The sequence below is a fragment of the Oncorhynchus keta genome, chromosome 33, assembly GCF_023373465.1.
Source record: "Oncorhynchus keta strain PuntledgeMale-10-30-2019 chromosome 33, Oket_V2, whole genome shotgun sequence".
Lineage (NCBI taxonomy): Eukaryota > Metazoa > Chordata > Actinopteri > Salmoniformes > Salmonidae > Oncorhynchus > Oncorhynchus keta.
In genome coordinates, this window is record NC_068453.1 from 20,845,454 (window position 1) to 20,867,314 (window position 21,861).

Sequence of the window (21,861 nt, forward strand, 5' to 3'; positions counted from 1 at the left end):
AAACACAGTCAACTTAGTGTATGTAAACTTCTGACCACTGGAATTATGATAGAATTAATTATAATCTAAATAATATGTCTGTAATCAATTGTTGGAAAAATGACTTGTGTCATGCACAAAGTAGATGTCCTAACCAACTTGCCAAAACTATAGTTTGTTAAACAAGAAATGTGTGGAGTGGTTGAAAAACGAGTTTTAATGACTCCAACCTAAGTGTATGTAAACTTCCGACTTCAATTGTTGGGCCACATGTCATTCAACAACTAAAGTGAAACACACACACACACACCTCACCTCCTTCCATATAGGCTCCCTAAAGATTGACTGGGCAGGGAGAAGGCGTTTCCTAGCAACTGCTCAGCTGTATCAGTCAGCTGTTTGACAGGGAAGAAGAGAACACTGGCATAACACTGTGGTGGGTCTGATACATGGACATGTATAAAGGGATGTGTAGAAGAAACCAGAGGTCAACAAGGACGCTGTGAAATGAGCTCTGTGTACTACAGAGACACAGGTTATGCAGAATAAAGATCGCAGATAGCACTATGATTGAAAGGCATATTCGTCAATATCAATAAGTGCTTAATGTACATTGGGTTTTGAGATTATGATAGTAAATTCAGTCTTTTACATCACATTGTACTACATCACAATAAACACAAAGCACCACTGCAAAGTGCACTCTAAATCTCCAAGACACAAATTCCTGGGCTTGACACATTTACACTGACATTGAGCACATTGAGATGGGATAAATACGCCCCTTTAAGCAATAAAGTGTCATGCATCACCCAGACTAACTGTACAAGGTGTGTACAGGTATATGTGGGGAAGTGTACTAGCCACCCCTAGGGGGACACAGCTGGGTCAACCTACTCTACCTGTGGCCCTGGGGAAGCTGCCATAGTCTCTCTCTCTCGCTCTCTCTCACACACACAAACTGGAAGAGGCAGAGCACGCATCCTTGGTGAACCCCAGCGTGTCAGAGACATGGTGAAATGGGTCAAGGCTTCCGGAATCTGTCTGTTTAACTCTCCTCAACTCAGCTTCTATCTGTCCCTCTCGGGACCCTCACCATGTCCAGCCAATGTGAGGGATGATGCCATACAACTACAGCTCGTGGTTATCAATGTTGCTCAAGAGGAGTCTGTATGGAGAAAAGACAAAAAAACGGAGATGTGAAGGCGCTTAAAATGCCAAATGACAGGATGGATTCCCTAGAGGCGGTTGGTTTCTTAGAGAAAGGTACATTAGAGAGAGGATAGGATCGGTGACCGCCCTGGCGGGTCATTGTGGATTCTGGGCAGAGTGTAGTGCGGCATTAGCTGGGGTATTTTGGGTGTGATCCAGGTCTGAAATAACAGGCCCTGTCCTCTACAGGTCCACAGGAAAAATAGACTCTCCTGGTTTGTGGTTTGGACTGTGATTTACCTGTGAAGATCCCGGGCCTGAACAGGAGAGAAGCAGGCAGCTTCAGCCACGGTCGGAGATTCACTTCTCCAGCGCTGGACGTCAGCCCAGTCGGCTGAGAGCTCTGAAGGGGGTGAAGGGAGGCGAGGGAGGGGGAGACGAGCAGCGATTGCCATCCATCACAGGTATCCTGCTGGGTCAGCAGCAGTACAAATGAAGAGAATAATAGCACTCATGTATCCGTCTGCTCAAATACACTTCAATAAAGACGGTAGATTAAACATTCTATCTACTGTGTTTCCAGTTGTGTGAAAGATCTGACTCTCAGAAAGTCCTCAAAAACCAGCCGTCCTCCACTGCCCCAAAATATCAGGGAGACTGGACCACAAATGACCTGTCAGGCGGGCCACAAATTCCCCAAAAGAGGGTCTTGATGGGAAATACAGGGTAAAGAGTATTGAAGACGCCCAAATTACAACTGACTATCATCTCTGAGGCAAACATTATAAGGATGTTCTTCACGGAGAGAAGTCTCAAGTAACTGTCCTTCAGTTTTGAGGAGAAAGGCCTGTCAGATTTGACTAAATGACTTTCAGTGCAAAGATGTTGCCTGTTTATAATCCTGGGCTTTCCAGTCTGGATGTATTCTATACAGCAATGAATCCCCACAGACTCTCCAGTGACAAGGCATTTTATTATGGCATTAGAGATATCTGAACCCCCAGCTTTATAGCATAGTGAAGGATCAATACCATGTAGTGAATTACAGTGAATACCCACAGACTCTCCAGTGACACAATGGTGTGTATTAATGAATGCCAAGGGAAGCCAAGGTTCCCCAATTAATTGAAAAATATATATATATCTTTCGTCTCTCTGTGTTTCATAAATGTCCTTCATTTGGAAAGAGACCATGTATCTCACTGGAGAAAGCATCCGAGCGAGTGAAACATGCCCATCTATCTCTGTATGTGTAGCCCATCTATCTGATGCTGTCTGGTCCAGAAGAGTGTGACATTGTTGCACCTGTAGCATTGAATGCAAGGGAAGCCAGCGAGCTCTTGGCCTCCCTTGATGAAAAAATATTAAATTATAATAGCCAATCAACATTGAGCCAAACAGTGAATGGTCCTTGCGCATCCCAAAACAAAGTGTCAAGGGAAGCCCGTTTGGACTTGGTTCCTATCAAATGGCATCGAGAGCATACGTCATTGACAGAAACAACTGTTGCATCTCGTTGTGTTGTTGTCCTCTGGTGGCTAGCTTGCTAGCTAAAAGTGGCCATTTCCTAAAATAGCCATGGAATGAGATCGGGATTTGGACTTTGACTTAATTCTCCATACTGGCCAATGATTAAAATTGCGATTCTGATCCAACAATTTATTTTCATACATTGTGCCCCTGGCCTGAGAGGATGGAAGTTCAATATATGTAGCTAGATGTAGAAGGCTAATGGTAACTAGGTAATGTTGCCCATGAATGGAAGTTAGGCTAGCGAGCAAGCATTTTAACTAAGTAGCCTGGGACAACAAAAAATAAAAGCATGTACTGTATGACAGAGAGGAGGATGATATTGATGTAGGGTGAGTCAACATGTTTTTCTACTTGCGCACGCACGCACGCACGCACGCACACACGCACACACACACACACACACACACACACACACACACAATAATCAGAACCATGGACAGCAACATCATATTTAGCTTATGTTGGACTAAATTGTTTTTGGTAACTTTTAGTTGTCACTGTATTAGAATAAGCAGAGGTGATTTGATGATGTTGAAATGTTGAAGTGTAAATGGTGCTGAAATAGTGGAGGCAGTTCCTGTTTTCTTTGGGACTTGCGGTAACTCTCCATGGTTCTAAATCAATAGTTGTTTAGTGGTTCGGAAATGTCAGAAATATTAACTTGCTTGACCATGCTGTAGGTCATGTAACTGTTAGTTATATTCAATATGCTTTGTGAACTTCACTGGACAGAGGTTGCTCTCTGGTTTTGTGATGAAACAAATGTGTGGTTGAATGTATTCAGCCACTGTCTTCTTATTGTCTCGGTTTAGACCTAAATTTCACGGTGTCAAAGCATATGAACTAACAGGTTATAAAGCCAACAATGCAAATATTGCATAGGTTGTAATAAGAATTTCTTTCTGGCTGCCCCAGTGATTTTACCCACGCACCGCTACTGAAGTGACAAGGCATTTTATTATGGCATTAGAGAGATCTGAACACCCAGCTTTATACCATAGTAAAGGATCTGAACACCCAGCTTTATACCATAGTGAAGGATCTGAACACCCAGCTTTATACCATAGTAAAGGATCTGAACACCCAGCTTTATACCATAGTGAAGGATCTGAACACCCAGCTTTATACCATAGTGAAGGATCTGAACACTCAGCTTAATACCATAGTGAAGGATCTGAACACCCAGCTTTATACCATTGTGAAGGATCTGAACATCCAGCTTCATACCATAGTGAAGGATCTGAACACCCAGCTTTATACCATAGTGAAGGATCTGAACACCCAGCTTTATAACATAGTGAAGGATCTGAACACCCAGCTTTATACCATAGTGAAGGATCTGAACACCCAGCTTTATACCATAGTGAAGGATCAATAACATTACCAGAGGGGGTGTATGTTGCCACTCTAAGCTATAGTAGCTTCAGTCATATAGGATATCTGATATCCACACTGCACCACTGATATACTAACAGTTTAACAGGTATTCATCATGTAGGCTTTGGGGTGCAGGGAAAACCCCTCCCTCAATAAGGGATTCCCACTATCACAAGAATAGCTGTAAAACAAAACCACACCAACACGTCTAAAACGAATTAAATAAAACCTTATACAGTACAATGAAAATCCTAAACCATCTTTCATTGTGCCTGTGAAACATGCTGTGAGGAGATCTTCTCCCATGTTGGCTGCCATTGGCCCCAGCTGGGTGGGTGTGGGCAAGAAAAAGGCCCCTGGCTTTCCCTCTCTGCCCCCTTTGCCCTCAGCCCCTCCCCATACCCCTCCACAGCGAATCCCACTCAGGATGGCTATCCAGCAGTTGACTTGGCAACTGCACCTCGCCCCTCTCCACTGAGGGCATGGGATGATTGCTCACCATGCCTGGCAAAGACAGACCTGCGTGTGTGTGGTGGTGGTGGTGTGCAGTCGCTCTGGGGGACAGGCTGATCACACCATGCACCCAGACCTCTCCGTCTTGCTCTTATATAAGTGTCTGTGTGTAACCAGCATATCATCAGTAAGGTACAGAACAGGAGACACCTCAAGGGGATAGCATGGCTTGTCATGTGCTGAGAGAGATTACAATGGATAGAGTCAAAACAGCCAATGGTAAATGACTGGGCTATACTGAAGTGCACTGGGTTTGAAGTATCAAGCATGAAGCCTACTTAGCAGTGGGCCCATTTCTCTCCTGGTAAATTGGCTCCTATTTTAGCATTCCCCCTCCGTCGTTGCCTCTCTCTGAGCACCTGAAATCAATTAGACTAACAAAAACAACACTTAACGCTGCACTGAACCCACCACCACCAGCAGACTGAGACACTAACATACCAAAATGGAAAATGCCAATGGGAAAGAGAGAGATCTTAGTACAGAACAAACATGGTCTAATTCATCGTTAAGGTCTTACAAAAATACTTTTCCTCAATTACTATGATTTATGACTCAGTGGCATTTGGTATATATTTTTGGGGATTTGATGAAATCTTAGCAGCTGGGAACTAGGGATACAAGTTGTCAACCCATCGTTTAAAAAAAACAATTTTGTAATTACAGTTTTACTTCCTCAATTAGCGTTGAATGAAAATGTATTTTTCATGAGCAACTTAATGTGTTGAGATAAAGAGTGTTGCCAAGTGTTTAATGTACGCATAAATTCATAGAAAGAGCCCATTGAGGAACATGACACAGCATGAATAATAAAAGATAAGATCATTTTCCTGAAGCGGTTTCTGACCCTATTCCAGGCCTGGGCTAAGAGTAATACATCCCTTAGACATATGGAGGACTCCCAATGGGGAATTAGGAATAAAAACTCTCAAGGATGATTCACCAAGGTCAAACTAATGGCAAGCGAACAGAACAACAGACCTTCAAGATTATTTCAATTTGTCAGGAGAAAAATAGTGACAAAAAACTCCATTGTAAAGAGTTCTGTTGAGTGGTAGCCTATTGTAGGGCTCAGGGACAGCTGTGCACAGTTTGAGCTTCAGATGTAGGATGTTAATTTGACCAACAGCAACAGGATTTGAACGTTTAGTCCATAATGTTGCTTGATCGTTGCCTTGGCTATTAGCCGGACAAAAGTAGGCGACATGAAAAGTCCAATACTGTTAATATAACCAGACGTTAGTGTGCGTTTTCAGTGAATATTTGTAAATTACAAAGCTGATCTGCATTTCCTGCAGCGTAGGAAGATTCTCATCAACAAAGGAGTGATCAAATTAAGATCCTACATCTGTACTTTGTTCCTTAAGTGGAAGCTTTTATTCTGTGGCAGTGGCGTGTATTCATGGACGCCAAGGGAAGCCTAGCTTCCCCAAACATTTTACAAAAACTGTCATTTAAAAAAATAAAATAATTCCTCTTTCGTCTCTGTGTTTCATAATTTTCCTTCAATTCGCAAGAGGCTGAGAATGTATCTCACAGGAGAAAGCATCCGAGGGATGCCCCTCTTGTCTCTTTTCTTGTAGACCATCTATCTGATACTGTCTCATCAAAATGAGTATGACATCGTTTCTGCCCTTAGCATTGAATGCAAGGGATGCCAGAGGGCATTTGGCCTCCCTTGTCAAAAGAAGTATACAAAATTTGCCAATCAGCATTGAGCTAAACTGAGTGAGCTCAACTGTGAATGGTCCTGGCGAAAAAAAGAAGTGTAAAGGGAAGCCAGCTTGGATTTGGTGTCTCTCCTATCAAATCGCTTTGAGAGCATACATCATTAACAGAAACAACTTGAATTATTGCATCTCGTTGTGTTATTCTCCAGTGTCTAGCTAGCCCTTTCCTAAATTAGCCATGGATGGAGATAGAGATTTGGACTTGTGGTTTTACTTAATTCTCCGTACTGGCCAATGACTATAACAGCGATTCTTATCCAACCATTAATTCATACATTGTTGTGCCCCATGGCCTGAGAGGATGGAAGTTCAATATAAACAGAAGCGTGATGTAGAAGGCTAATGGCAACTAGCTAACGTTGCCAATGAATGGAAGTTAGGCTAGCGAGCAAGCATTTTAGACAGGTAGACTGGGACAACAAAAAATAAAAGTGGGTACTCAATAACAGAGTGATAGACCGTTTCGTCAACATGAAAGAGAAGAGGATGAAATTGGCATTCCTCTACAAGTTGGGTGAGTCAACATGAAAGAGAAGAGGATGGCATTGCCGTTTCTCTACAAGTTGGGTGAGTCAACATGAAAGTGAGGAGGATGGCATTGGCATTTCTCTACAAATTGGGTGAGTCAACATGAAAGTGAAGAGGATGGCATTGGCGTTTCTCTACAAGTTGGGTGAGTCAACATGAAAGTGAGGAGGATGGCATTGGCATTTCTCTACAAATCGGGTGAGTCAACATGAAAGAGAAGAGGATGAAATTGGCATTTCTCTACAAGTTGGGTGAGTCAACATGAAAGAGAAGAGGATGAAATTGGCATTTCTCTACAAGTTGGGTGAGTCAACATGAAAGAGAAGAGGATGGCATTGGCATTTCTCTACAAATTGGGTGAGTCAACATGAAAGTGAGGAGGATGAAATTGGCATTTCTCTACAAGTTGGGTGAGTCAACATGAAAGAGAAGAGGATGGCATTAGCATTTCTCTACAAGTTGGGTGAGTCAACATGAAAGTGAGGAGGATGGCATTGGCATTTCTCTACAAATCGGGTGAGTCAACATGAAAGAGAAGAGGATGAAATTGGCATTTCTCTACAAGTTGGGTGAGTCAACATGAAAGAGAAGAGGATGGCATTGGCGTTTCTCTACAAGTTGGGTGAGTCAACATGAAAGTGAGGAGGATGGCATTGGCATTTCTCTACAAATCGGGTGAGTCAACATGAAAGAGAAGAGGATGAAATTGGCATTTCTCTACAAGTTGGGTGAGTCAACATGAAAGTGAGGAGGATGGCATTGGCATTTCTCTACAAATTGGGTGAGTCAACATGAAAGTGAGGAGGATGAAATTGGCATTTCTCTACAAGTTGGGTGAGTCAACATGAAAGAGAAGAGGATGAAATTGCCGTTTCTCTACAAGTTGGGTGAGTCAACATGAAAGTGAGGAGGATGGCATTGGCATTTCTCTACAAATTGGGTGAGTCAACATGAAAGTGAGGAGGATGAAATTGGCATTTCTCTACAAGTTGGGTGAGTCAACATGAAAGAGAAGAGGATGGCATTAGCATTTCTCTACAAGTTGGGTGAGTCAACATGAAAGTGAGGAGGATGGCATTGGCATTTCTCTACAAATCGGGTGAGTCAACATGAAAGAGAAGAGGATGAAATTGGCATTTCTCTACAAGTTGGGTGAGTCAACATGAAAGAGAAGAGGATGGCATTGGCGTTTCTCTACAAGTTGGGTGAGTCAACATGAAAGAGAAGAGGATGGCATTAGCATTTCTCTACAAGTTGGGTGAGTCAACATGAAAGAGAAGAGGATGAAATTGGCATTTCTCTACAAGTTGGGTGAGTCAACATGAAAGAGAAGAGGATGAAATTGGCATTTCTCTACAAGTTGGGTGAGTCAACATGAAAGAGAAGAGGATGAAATTGGCATTTCTCTACAAGTTGGGTGAGTCAACATGAAAGAGAAGAGGATGGCATTGCCGTTTCTCTACAAGTTGGGTGAGTCAACATGAAAGTGAGGAGGATGGCATTGGCATTTCTCTACAAATTGGGTGAGTCAACATGAAAGAGAGGAGGATGAAATTGGCATTTCTCTACAAGTTGGGTGAGTCAACATGAAAGAGAAGAGGATGGCATTGGCGTTTCTCTACAAGTTGGGTGAGTCAACATGAAAGTGAGGAGGATGGCATTGGCATTTCTCTACAAATCGGGTGAGTCAACATGAAAGAGAAGAGGATGAAATTGGCATTTCTCTACAAGTTGGGTGAGTCAACATGAAAGAGAAGAGGATGAAATTGGCATTTCTCTACAAGTTGGGTGAGTCAACATGAAAGAGAAGAGGATGGCATTGCCGTTTCTCTACAAGTTGGGTGAGTCAACATGAAAGTGAGGAGGATGAAATTGGCATTTCTCTACAAGTTGGGTGAGTCAACATGAAAGAGAAGAGGATGGCATTAGCATTTCTCTACAAGTTGGGTGAGTCAACATGAAAGTGAGGAGGATGGCATTGGCATTTCTCTACAAATCGGGTGAGTCAACATGAAAGAGAAGAGGATGAAATTGGCATTTCTCTACAAGTTGGGTGAGTCAACATGAAAGAGAAGAGGATGGCATTGGCGTTTCTCTACAAGTTGGGTGAGTCAACATGAAAGTGAGGAGGATGGCATTGGCATTTCTCTACAAATCGGGTGAGTCAACATGAAAGAGAAGAGGATGAAATTGGCATTTCTCTACAAGTTGGGTGAGTCAACATGAAAGAGAAGAGGATGAAATTGGCATTTCTCTACAAGTTGGGTGAGTCAACATGAAAGAGAAGAGGATGGCATTGCCGTTTCTCTACAAGTTGGGTGAGTCAACATGAAAGTGAGGAGGATGGCATTGGCATTTCTCTACAAATTGGGTGAGTCAACATGAAAGTGAGGAGGATGAAATTGGCATTTCTCTACAAGTTGGGTGAGTCAACATGAAAGAGAAGAGGATGGCATTAGCATTTCTCTACAAGTTGGGTGAGTCAACATGAAAGTGAGGAGGATGGCATTGGCATTTCTCTACAAGTAGGGTGAGTCAACATGAAAGAGAAGAGGATGGCATTGGCATTTCTCTACAAGTTGGGTGAGTCAACATGAAAGTGAGGAGGATGGCATTGGCATTTCTCCACAAGTTGGGTGAGTCAACATGAAAGTGAGGAGGATGGCATTGCCGTTTCTCTACAAGTTGGGTGAGTCAACATGAAAGAGAAGAGGATGGCATTGGCATTTCTCTACAAGTTGGGTGAGTCAACATGAAAGTGAGGAGGATGGCATTGGCATTTCTCTACAAGTTGGGTGAGTCAACATGAAAGTGAGGAGGATGGCATTGGCGTTTCTCTACAAGTTGGGTGAGTCAACATGAAAGTGAGGAGGATGGCATTGGCATTTCTCTACAAGTTGGGTGAGTCAACATGAAAGAGAAGAGGATGGCATTGGCGTTTCTCTACAAGTTGGGTGAGTCAACATGAAAGTGAGGAGGATCAAATCAAATCAAATCAAATTTATTTATATAGCCCTTCGTACATCAGCTGATATCTCAAAGTGCTGTACAGAAACCCAGCCTAAAACCCCAAACAGCAAGCAATGCAGGTGTAGAAGCACGGTGGCTAGGAAAAACTCCCTAGAAAGGCCAAAACCTAGGAAGAAACCTAGAGAGGAACCAGGCTATGTGGGGTGGCCAGTCCTCTTCTGGCTGTGCCGGGTGGAGATTATAACAGAACATGGCCAAGATGTTCAAATGTTCATAAATGACCAGCATAGTCGAATAATAACAAGGCAGAACAGTTGAAACTGGAGCAGCAGCACAGTCAGGTGGACCGGGGACAGCAAGGAGTCATCATGTCAGGTAGTCCTGGGGCACGGTCCTAGGGCTCAGGTCCTCCGAGAGAGAGAAAGAAAGAGAGAATTAGAGAGAGCATATGTGGGGTGGCCCGTCCTCTTCTGGCTGTGCCGGGTGGAGATTATAACAGAACATGGCCAAGATGTTCAAACGTTCATAAATGACCAGCATGGTTGAATAATAGTAAGGCAGAACAGTTGAAACTGGAGCAGCAGCATGGCCAGGTGGACTGGGGACAGCAAGGAGTCATCATGTCAGGTAGTCCTGGGGCATGGTCCTAGGGCTCAGGTCAGTTGAAACTGGAGCAGCAGCATGGCCAGGTGGACTGGGGACAGCAAGGAGTCATCATGTCAGGTAGTCCTGGGGGCGTGGTCCTAGGGCTCAGGTCCTCCGAGAGAGAGAAAGAAAGAAGGAGAGAATTAGAGAACGCACACTTAGATTCACACAGGACACCGAATAGGACAGGAGAAGTACTCCAGATATAACAAACTGACCCTAGCCCTCCGACACAAACTACTGCAGCATAAATACTGGAGGCTGAGACAGGAGGGGACAGGAGACACTGTGGCCCCATCCAAGGACACCCCCTGACAGGGCCAAACAGGAAGGATATAACCCCACCCACTTTGCCAAAGCACAGCCCCCACACCACTAGGATGGCATTGGCATTTCTCTACAAGTTGGGTGAGTCAACATGAAAGAGAAGAGGATGAAATTGGCATTTCTCTACAAGTTGGGTGAGTCAACATGAAAGAGAAGAGGATGGCATTGCCGTTTCTCTACAAGTTGGGTGAGTCAACATGAAAGTGAGGAGGATGAAATTGGCATTTCTCTACAAGTTGGGTGAGTCAACATGAAAGAGAAGAGGATGGCATTAGCATTTCTCTACAAGTTGGGTGAGTCAACATGAAAGTGAGGAGGATGGCATTGGCATTTCTCTACAAATCGGGTGAGTCAACATGAAAGAGAAGAGGATGAAATTGGCATTTCTCTACAAGTTGGGTGAGTCAACATGAAAGAGAAGAGGATGGCATTGGCGTTTCTCTACAAGTTGGGTGAGTCAACATGAAAGTGAGGAGGATGGCATTGGCATTTCTCTACAAGTTGGGTGAGTCAACATGAAAGAGAAGAGGATGAAATTGGCATTTCTCTACAAGTTGGGTGAGTCAACATGAAAGAGAAGAGGATGAAATTGGCATTTCTCTACAAGTTGGGTGAGTCAACATGAAAGAGAAGAGGATGGCATTGCCGTTTCTCTACAAGTTGGGTGAGTCAACATGAAAGTGAGGAGGATGGCATTGGCATTTCTCTACAAATTGGGTGAGTCAACATGAAAGTGAGGAGGATGAAATTGGCATTTCTCTACAAGTTGGGTGAGTCAACATGAAAGAGAAGAGGATGGCATTAGCATTTCTCTACAAGTTGGGTGAGTCAACATGAAAGTGAGGAGGATGGCATTGGCATTTCTCTACAAGTAGGGTGAGTCAACATGAAAGAGAAGAGGATGGCATTGGCATTTCTCTACAAGTTGGGTGAGTCAACATGAAAGTGAGGAGGATGGCATTGGCATTTCTCTACAAGTTGGGTGAGTCAACATGAAAGTGAGGAGGATGGCATTGCCGTTTCTCTACAAGTTGGGTGAGTCAACATGAAAGAGAAGAGGATGGCATTGGCATTTCTCTACAAGTTGGGTGAGTCAACATGAAAGTGAGGAGGATGGCATTGGCATTTCTCTACAAGTTGGGTGAGTCAACATGAAAGTGAGGAGGATGGCATTGGCGTTTCTCTACAAGTTGGGTGAGTCAACATGAAAGTGAGGAGGATGGCATTGGCATTTCTCTACAAGTTGGGTGAGTCAACATGAAAGAGAAGAGGATGGCATTGGCGTTTCTCTACAAGTTGGGTGAGTCAACATGAAAGTGAGGAGGATCAAATCAAATCAAATCAAATTTATTTATATAGCCCTTCGTACATCAGCTGATATCTCAAAGTGCTGTACAGAAACCCAGCCTAAAACCCCAAACAGCAAGCAATGCAGGTGTAGAAGCACGGTGGCTAGGAAAAACTCCCTAGAAAGGCCAAAACCTAGGAAGAAACCTAGAGAGGAACCAGGCTATGTGGGGTGGCCAGTCCTCTTCTGGCTGTGCCGGGTGGAGATTATAACAGAACATGGCCAAGATGTTCAAATGTTCATAAATGACCAGCATAGTCGAATAATAACAAGGCAGAACAGTTGAAACTGGAGCAGCAGCACAGTCAGGTGGACCGGGGACAGCAAGGAGTCATCATGTCAGGTAGTCCTGGGGCACGGTCCTAGGGCTCAGGTCCTCCGAGAGAGAGAAAGAAAGAGAGAATTAGAGAGAGCATATGTGGGGTGGCCCGTCCTCTTCTGGCTGTGCCGGGTGGAGATTATAACAGAACATGGCCAAGATGTTCAAACGTTCATAAATGACCAGCATGGTCGAATAATAGTAAGGCAGAACAGTTGAAACTGGAGCAGCAGCATGGCCAGGTGGACTGGGGACAGCAAGGAGTCATCATGTCAGGTAGTCCTGGGGCATGGTCCTAGGGCTCAGGTCAGTTGAAACTGGAGCAGCAGCATGGCCAGGTGGACTGGGGACAGCAAGGAGTCATCATGTCAGGTAGTCCTGGGGCGTGGTCCTAGGGCTCAGGTCCTCCGAGAGAGAGAAAGAAAGAAGGAGAGAATTAGAGAACGCACACTTAGATTCACACAGGACACCGAATAGGACAGGAGAAGTACTCCAGATATAACAAACTGACCCTAGCCCTCCGACACAAACTACTGCAGCATAAATACTGGAGGCTGAGACAGGAGGGGACAGGAGACACTGTGGCCCCATCCAAGGACACCCCCTGACAGGGCCAAACAGGAAGGATATAACCCCACCCACTTTGCCAAAGCACAGCCCCCACACCACTAGGATGGCATTGGCATTTCTCTACAAGTTGGGTGAGTCAACATGAAAGTGAGGAGGATGGCATTGGCATTTCTCTACAAGTTGGGTGAGTCAACATGAAAGTGAGGAGGATGAAATTGGCATTTCTCTACAAGTTGGGTGAGTCAACATGAAAGTGAGGAGGATGGCATTGGCATTTCTCTACAAGTTGGGTGAGTCAACATGAAAGTGAGGAGGATGGCATTGGCATTTCTTTACAAGTTGGGTGAGTCAACATGAAAGTGAGGAGGATGAAATTGGCATTTCTCTACAAGTTGGGCGAGTCAACATGAAAGTGAGGAGGATGGCATTGGCATTTCTCTACAAGTTGGGCGAGTCAACATGAAAGTGAGGAGGATGAAATTGGCATTTCTCTACAAGTTGGGTGAGTCAACATGAAAGTGAGGAGGATGAAATTGGCATTTCTCTACAAGTTGGGTGAGTCAACATGAAAGTGAGGAGGATGAAATTGGCATTTCTCTACAAGTTGGGTGAGTCAACATGAAAGTGAGGAGGATGGCATTGCCGTTTCTCTACAAGTAGGGTGAGTCAACATGAAAGAGAAGAGGATGGCATTGCCGTTTCTCTACAAGTTGGGTGAGTCAACATGAAAAAGAAGAGGATGACATTGCCGTTTCTCTACAAGTTGGGTGAGTCAACATGAAAGTGAGGAGGATGGCATTGGCATTTCTCTACAAGTTGGGTGAGTCAACATGAAAGTGAGGAGGATGGCATTGCCGTTTCTCTACAAGTAGGGTGAGTCAACATGAAAGAGAAGAGGATGGCATTGCCGTTTCTCTACAAGTTGGGTGAGTCAACATGAAAAAGAAGAGGATGACATTGCCGTTTCTCTACAAGTTGGGTGAGTCAACATGAAAGTGAGGAGGATGGCATTGGCATTTCTCTACAAGTTGGGTGAGTCAACATGAAAGTGAGGAGGATGGCATTGGCTTTTCTCTACAAGTTGGGTGAGTCAACATGAAAAAGAAGAGGATGACATTGCCGTTTCTCTACAAGTTGGGTGAGTCAACATGAAAAAGAAGAGGATGACATTGCCGTTTCTCTACAAGTTGGGTGAGTCAACATGAAAGTGAGGAGGATGGCATTGGCGTTTCTCTACAAGTTGGGTGAGTCAACATGAAAGTGAGGAGGATGGCATTGGCGTTTCTCTACAAGTTGGGTGAGTCAACATGTTTTTCTACTTGCATGAACGCGCAGACAGAAATCTGAACCATGGATAGCCACATCATATTTAGCTTATGTTGATTGGACTAAATAGTTTTTGGTATCTTTTAGTTGTCACTGTATTAGACTAAGCAGAAGTGATATGATGATGTTGAAATATTGAAGTTGAAATGGTGCTGGAATAGTGGAGGCAGCTCCAGTTTTCTTTGCGACTTGCGGTAATTCTTTGTGGTTCTAAATCAATAGTTGTTTAGTAGTCTGGAAAAGTCAGAAATATTAACTTGCTTAACCATGCAGTAGGTCATGTCTGTTACATGGGATATGCACTGGGGTCTTGTCTTCTCCAGTGATTTTACCCAAGCACTGCTACTGTTCTCTGGAGACCAAATTGAGGCGAGGCAACTCACGGACAGGCTGAATATGAACAACCATTATGAGAAATGAAAACAAGCTAACAATTCAAATGGATGTTATTTGAATGAACTCAGTCTGTTGGACTCTTGGGAAATACTGTATGTAGATTAGACATTAACATGCTTAGCATATCTGGAACTGCTGCAGTTGGGACACTGTTAGAATGACTAATGGAACCGACATACCGATGTAGGATCTTAATTTGACCTAGCAAAATATTCCTGAAACAAAAATATTTTCATGCTTAGTCCATAATGTTGCTTGATCGGTGGTTAGGCTATTAGCTGGCCAAAAGTAGGCTACATGAAAAGTGCAATACTGTTAATATAACCGTGTGTTAATGTGGGGTTTCAGTGAATTATTGTAAATCACAAAGCACATCCGCAGGAAAATTCTTAGCAATAAGAGTGATCAAATTAAGATCCTACTGCGCAAACTGTGATGTCAGAAGACAGACAATTACACTGAACAAAAATATGAAAGATTTGACTGAGTTACAGTTCATATAAAGGAAATATGTCAATTGAAATAAATAAATTAGGTCCTGATTATGGATTTCACAAGATTGGGAATACAGATATGTATCTGTTGGTCACAGATACCTTAAAATAAAGATATGGGCGTGGATCAGAAAACCAGTCAGTATCTGGTGTGACCACCATTTGCCTCATGCAGCGCAACACAACTCCTTCACGTAGAGTTGATCAGGCCATTGATTGTGGCTTGTGGAATGTTGTCCCACTCCTCTTCAATGGCTGTGTGAAGTTGCTGGATATTGGCGGGAACTGCTACACACTGTCGTACACAACAATCCAGAGCATCCCAAACATGTTCAATGGGTGACATGTCTGGTGGGTATGCAGGACATGGAAGAACTAGGACATTTTCAGCTTCCAGTAATTGTGTATAGATCCTTGCAACATTATCATGTTGAAACATGAGGTGATGGCATCGGATGAACGGAATGAGAATGGGCCTCAGGATCTCGTCATGTACATTCAAATTGCCATTGATAAAATGCAATTGTGTTAGTTGTCCGTTTGGTTTTGCCTGCCCATACCATAACCCCACCAACACTATGGGGCACTCTGTTCACGCCATACACACTGTTTGCCATCTGTGGAGAGCACACTTCTCCAGCGTGCCAGTGGCCATTGAAGGTGAGCAGTTTCCCACTGAGGTCGGTTACGACTCCAAACTGCAGTCAGGTCAGGACCCTGGTGAGGACAACTAGCACGCAGATGAGCTTCTCTTAGACAGTTTCTGACAGCTTGTGCAGAAATTCTTTGGTTGTGCAAACCCACAGTTTCCTCAGCTGTCCGGGTGGCTAGTCTCAGACGATACCTCATGTGAAGAAGCCCGATGTGGAAGGCCTGGGCTGGTGTGGTTACACATCGTCTGTGGTTGTGATGCCAGTTGGAAGTACTGCCAAATTCTCTAAAACGACGTTGGAGGCCGCTTATTTTAGAGAGATTAACATTAAATTATGTGGAAACAGCTTTGGAAAACATTCCTGCAGTCAAGCATGCCAATTCAACACTCCCTCAAAACTTGAGACATTTGTGGCATTGTGTTGTGTGGTAAAACTGCACATTTTAGAATGGCCTTTTATCATAAGGTACATGATCATGCTGTTTAATCGCCTTCTTGATATGTCACACCTGTCAGGTGGATGGATTATCTTTGCAAAGGAGAAATGCTCACTAACAAATGTGTGGACACAATTTGAAAGAAAAGCTTTTTGTGCATATGGAACATTTCGGGGATCTTTTATTTCAGCTCATGAAACATTGGACTAACACTTTACATGTTGTGTTTTTTGTTGTTCAGTATACATTCATAATGCATTGAGTCTAAATCTTCATGATTTCTTTCATGACACTTATGACAGCAATGTATATTTAAAACAAATGATTGCGGGCAACGCAATCAGAAGCATAATGAAAATGATGAATTATTGATGTGCTCATTACTCATAATATTCATGCAAGGCACTCCAATGAAGTCCATTTTCCTTGGGATGAGCATTTTTCTATTGTTTCTTGTCCAGAATTTGATTGATTTATTAATGAGTGTATTTATTGTTTGGTGAGATGCAGTAAACCAATTGTATTGTTGCGGGCTTGGAATGTTCAGCTGTACCTGCCACGGTTGGCCTGGCCCATTTCTCTGTGAGCTGAACTGATTCAATTATAGTTTGGCTGTGTGGTCCGTTATCTACTCCTACTAATTTGAGGGAATAGATACATTTGAGTGACTCTCAACTAACGTCCAATGGATTGGATTCTTTTAAGATAGAATCATATGTAACTAAGACATGACCAGAGTGACCCATTTATTATGCAAAAGGTCCAAGAATCATAGGAAGAAAGGGGTGTGTGATTCCAGACATTCAAGATTTGCTCCATTAGTCATTCATTATAATGCTGGTTTTTATGTACTAGATGTGGCACTGAACAACCCAAGCGCTCCCTAACAGTGTCAACGAAACAAGTAGAGTAACAGCCAGTCAGCCTGTTATATGTGAAGTGAGACCTACAAGAACAGCAAGGACAAAACCACAGTGCAAAAGCTCTAGGGGGGCAGGAGAACAAGACAGCGACTCACAGCCAATCTCCTTCCAAGTGTGGCTGGGAAATATGTGGTCAGCGCCACAGCAAGGCTCTCTGGGAGCTGCAGCTCAGCTGGCCCTGTAGCAGCCGCAGGCATAGGAATACACCGCCAACACAGTCCAGTGGATATACACTACCCCGGCAGGGGGAAAGGACAGGCCCCAAGACTGCTGCTCCGCTACGCTGTCTCCCCAGACACCCTGCCTGCAGACCTGGCGATGTGTTTTTGTGTGTCAGGAGTGTGGCTGTGTGTGTATGTGTGGCTGTGTGTGTACGTGTGTCAGGTGTGTGTGTGTGCCCGCCCCTTGGGAGGCTCTGAGTCAAACCGTGGCTCTTATTTGAGTTTTTTTCTTGTTTCTCAGTGGGAGTAGTTTCATTGAGCTGTATCTTATGGACTAAGGGAATCGATATCATTATGCTACAGTACAGAGCTAGTGATGTAGATAGGGCTCAGCTGCTGGAGGGGACTTAAGTCACACACAGGGCTTTAAATGTCATTATTTAGTGCAAAGTATATAGGCTACTTATCGGAAGGGACCCATAAAATCAGATTAGTAATGATGTTAACAGCAAATAGTTGGAATACACAAACTTAAAAAAAAAATTGAATCATTTCGAATGTGAGTAATTTCATTTTGTAAATCAAAGACGATTTACTTAATCCCTTATGGAAATATAAAGCAGAGTTAAGAACTTAAGTAAAAATTCTTTAAAGTACTGTTTCAGTTGTTTTTTGGGGGGTATCTGTACTTTACTATTTATATTTTTGACTACTTTCCTTAAGAAAATATTGTACTTTTTACTCTATACATTTTCCTTGATACCCAAAAGTACTTGTTACATTTGGAATACTTAGCAGGACAGGAAAATAGCCAAATTCGCACACTTATCAACCAAACATCCCTGGTCATCCCCTGCCTCTAATCTGGCTTTATTTGTAAACTATGTCTGAGTGTTGGAGTGTGCCCCTGGCTTTCCGTAAATACATTTTTTTAAACAACAAAATGGTGCCATCTGGCTTGCTTAATATAAGGAATTGAAATTATGTATACTTTTACTTTTGATACTTAAGTACATTTTAAACCAAATACTTTTAGAATGTTACTGGTTGAATTTTACTTGAGTCATTTTCTATTAAGGTATCTTTTCTTTTATTCAAGTATGACAGTTGGGTACCATTTCCACCACTGGAAGGATATAACACATATAGCTAAACAGAAAACAAGGAGGTATTTCTTCCCTGCAGAGGTCAAATACCTGTCTGCTCACGTGGGCTTGGTCCTTTGCTCTTTGTCTCTCTCATCCTGCACCATCTGTCGCCCTGGGAGACGAGGTAGTCTAGGTAAACGCTCACCTCCCTCCAATTCCACAGTGCCTGGTTCAAGTTACACATCATGAGCGCCAGGTAGCCTAGCCGTTAAGAGCGTTGGGCAAGTAACCGAAAGGTTGCTGGTTCCAATCCCTGAGCCGACTAGGTGAAAAATCTGTCTGTGCCTTTGAGCAAGACAGTTAACCCTAATTGCTGCTGTAAGATGCTCTGGATAAGAGCATCTGCTAAAACAAAACATCACAATAATGAATACTACACCTACACCAAATTCTCCCTTAGGTCATTTTGGTTATATTCAAATTAGATGCACTACAATCATTATTTTTTATTGAATACTTTAATACCATACTTTAATACCATCTTACCATTGCAATATCCCTTAATTTGAAAATATGGAATACTTTGAAATCTCAAAGCCCTGTATAAACAACATAATTTTATTTATAATATTGTTGAGTCGTTTTACGTCATATAACCTTGTCAGTAATACAACCTTGTCAGTAATACATCTGTCTTTGCAAGTGATGATCCATATAAAAAGGTTATATAAGAAACCAAATACCAAGTAGCCTATTCAACAACACCTGAATCCAGCAGAGTGAGGCTTTGAGGTGTGCTGCACAGCAACAGGACTGTTCTCAGAAAACAGAAACAGATGGCCTGTCAGTCCTGACCTGAATGCTAAAGGCAGCCCCCAGTGCCTGGCCACTGATTGCCAACTCATATCTCTCACTATGGATTTGGGAATCGCTCCATCAATGTGTTTTTTTGGATGAGTAACTACTGCGTATTGGATCAACAAGAATATTTGGAAGAAGAGGCCATAGTCTGTCAAATGTCCTGGGCTACTGCTCATGCTCACGAAAATTTGCCAAGTAAGATTTGATCTGCTTTCTAAAGAGGCAAAGGGCTTTAGAACTATGTTTAGGGCTTTAGAACTATGTTTGGGGCTTTAGCACTATGTTTGGGGCTTTAGAACTATGTTTGGGGCTTTAGAACTATGTTGTTGTAGCCAATAGGATAACTTCCTACTGTTCATCTGAACACACCTAGACCTGAGCAATAATACAACTACTGTTATATTAGTATGTACACTGTAGGCTATTTCATTTAAACTTGTAAGGAATACAACTCTGCTTTTGGGTATCAAATGCAGAATATTTCTATTAACTTGGCAGAAGAGAGTATATTAGCCTTTTACATTCAGTCACAGACAACGCTTTCCTTTTTGTCTTCCTTGAAAGGACAGCCCTCTTGTTTACTCTGCCCTCTTAAGACGGTGCCACCTGCGCTCCTGTGTGTGTGTGTGTGTGTGTGTGTGTGTGTGTGTGTGTGTGTCTGTGTGTGTAGACCCTGCCTCTTTCTGAACATGATGCCCTGGGACTTAATTACTCTATACGCACACAGACCCATTCTCCACAGTAATAGGGTCCTAATTGAGGGAGTCAAAACACTAATACCACCATGGGTACAGGGTCCTCAGCTGTTTGTCAAGGGTGATGTCACCTGGGCCCAGATTCACAAACCTTCTTAAGAAGAAATGTCTTCTTAACTGAGCTGTTTTCCTTAACTATAGACTAAAGAAGAAAGTTAAACATTAGTAGCCATTGGAAATGTTCTTGCTCTGTTTCTCATAAAGCAAAAAGTTAAGAGATTCTTGAAAATAAGGCTTTTGTAAATGTTCTTAATTCCAAGATAGCTTCTCTTAAACTCAGGGCTGTGAGAGAATAAGCTCATGAAAGCAATTGAACATGTTTAATTCACTCAAACTTCATCTAAAAGTTTAAGTATTGATTATTTTAAACCCAAGAATATGTTTTAGAACAGTAATCTCTGTATGAAATATGCTAACATGATTGCAATTGCTAGCTAGATAGCTAGCTAAATCAGTTGCCTAGCAACAAACATCTTAAGAGGACATGTACGAAGATATTTGAGAAGTTAGTAAGAAAAGCATCGCAGTGTTGTGGCATCACTACAGCCTGGGGTTTGATCCTAGGCTGTGTCACAACCAGGAATCTCATAGGAAGGCACACAATTGGCCCAGCGTTTGTCCGGGTTAGGGAAGGGTTTGGCCAGGGGGGCTTTACTTGGCTCATTGCACTATAGCGACTCTTTGTGGTGGGGCGGGCACCAGCAGGCTGACTTCAGTCATCAGTTGAATGGTGTTTCCTCTGACACATTGGTGCAGCTGGCTTCTGGGTTAAGTGGGCAGGTGTTAAGAAGCGTGGTTAGCGGGTCATGTTTCGGGGGACGCTTGACTTGACCTTGGCCTCGTTGGGGAGTTGCAGCAATGAGACAAGATCGTAATTGGATATCACAAAATTTGGGAGAAAAAGGTGGTAAAATTACAGAAACTAAAAAGTTTACTTTTTTTGCGTAATCAGTGGTTTGTGAATCTGGCACAGGTCAGTATGTGGGATTTCTGTTTTCCCTTTTCTTTCCCTCTTTTTTTTCCATCTCACAAAATAAGGGGGTCTGACAACCCCCACTGTGGGTATAGGCCATGGTCAGCACCTGAGTTTGTTTTCTCCCCACCAACTGTTTACTTTGAGTGTGAACCAGGAACCCCAATTTGGCCCAAGGCTCCAAATAGGTTTTTGTCCATCCTGGATTTTTTTTTAGAGACATGACAGGACCTTCTCGCCGGGCATGGCTCCTGCTGCGCCGAGCAGCTATTTAGTTCACAGAAGCTGAGGGGCTGGAGCTGAGGAGAGGCTGCACCGAATAGAATGTTCCTCTGGGATGTGAAGAGGAAAGAGGGGGCAGTTTGGGGCTGGTTGGCCTCCACTTGCGTGAGCAGGGAGCCGAGGTCAGCTGGAAAGGCGCAGGGCTCAACTCACATCTCCTAGGGAAGAGTGGAGGCCTAATGTATGTAGAGCCATGCCCTTGGATTTTACACCCCAGTCGGTCTTTAGCTAGATGACCTGTAGTCCCAGAAGAAACTGCAGACTTGAAAATTATTCTATAGTACAAAGAATATTCAACCATGCCAACAATAATGTATTTTTCTTGAATGGTTGTAGATCATTCAATTGTTGTGATGGTATAACATATCATTTCTAATTTACTGTACTCACATACTTTGCTTTTTGTTTGTTTTTGCAGACAGAGGTCAAAGTGGTTCAACACATTTGTTCTGGAGCAGATGTGAATTTGTGGATAATTGGATGATCATTAATGAGACTCAGGTGGCTTTGGCTTGCAGTATA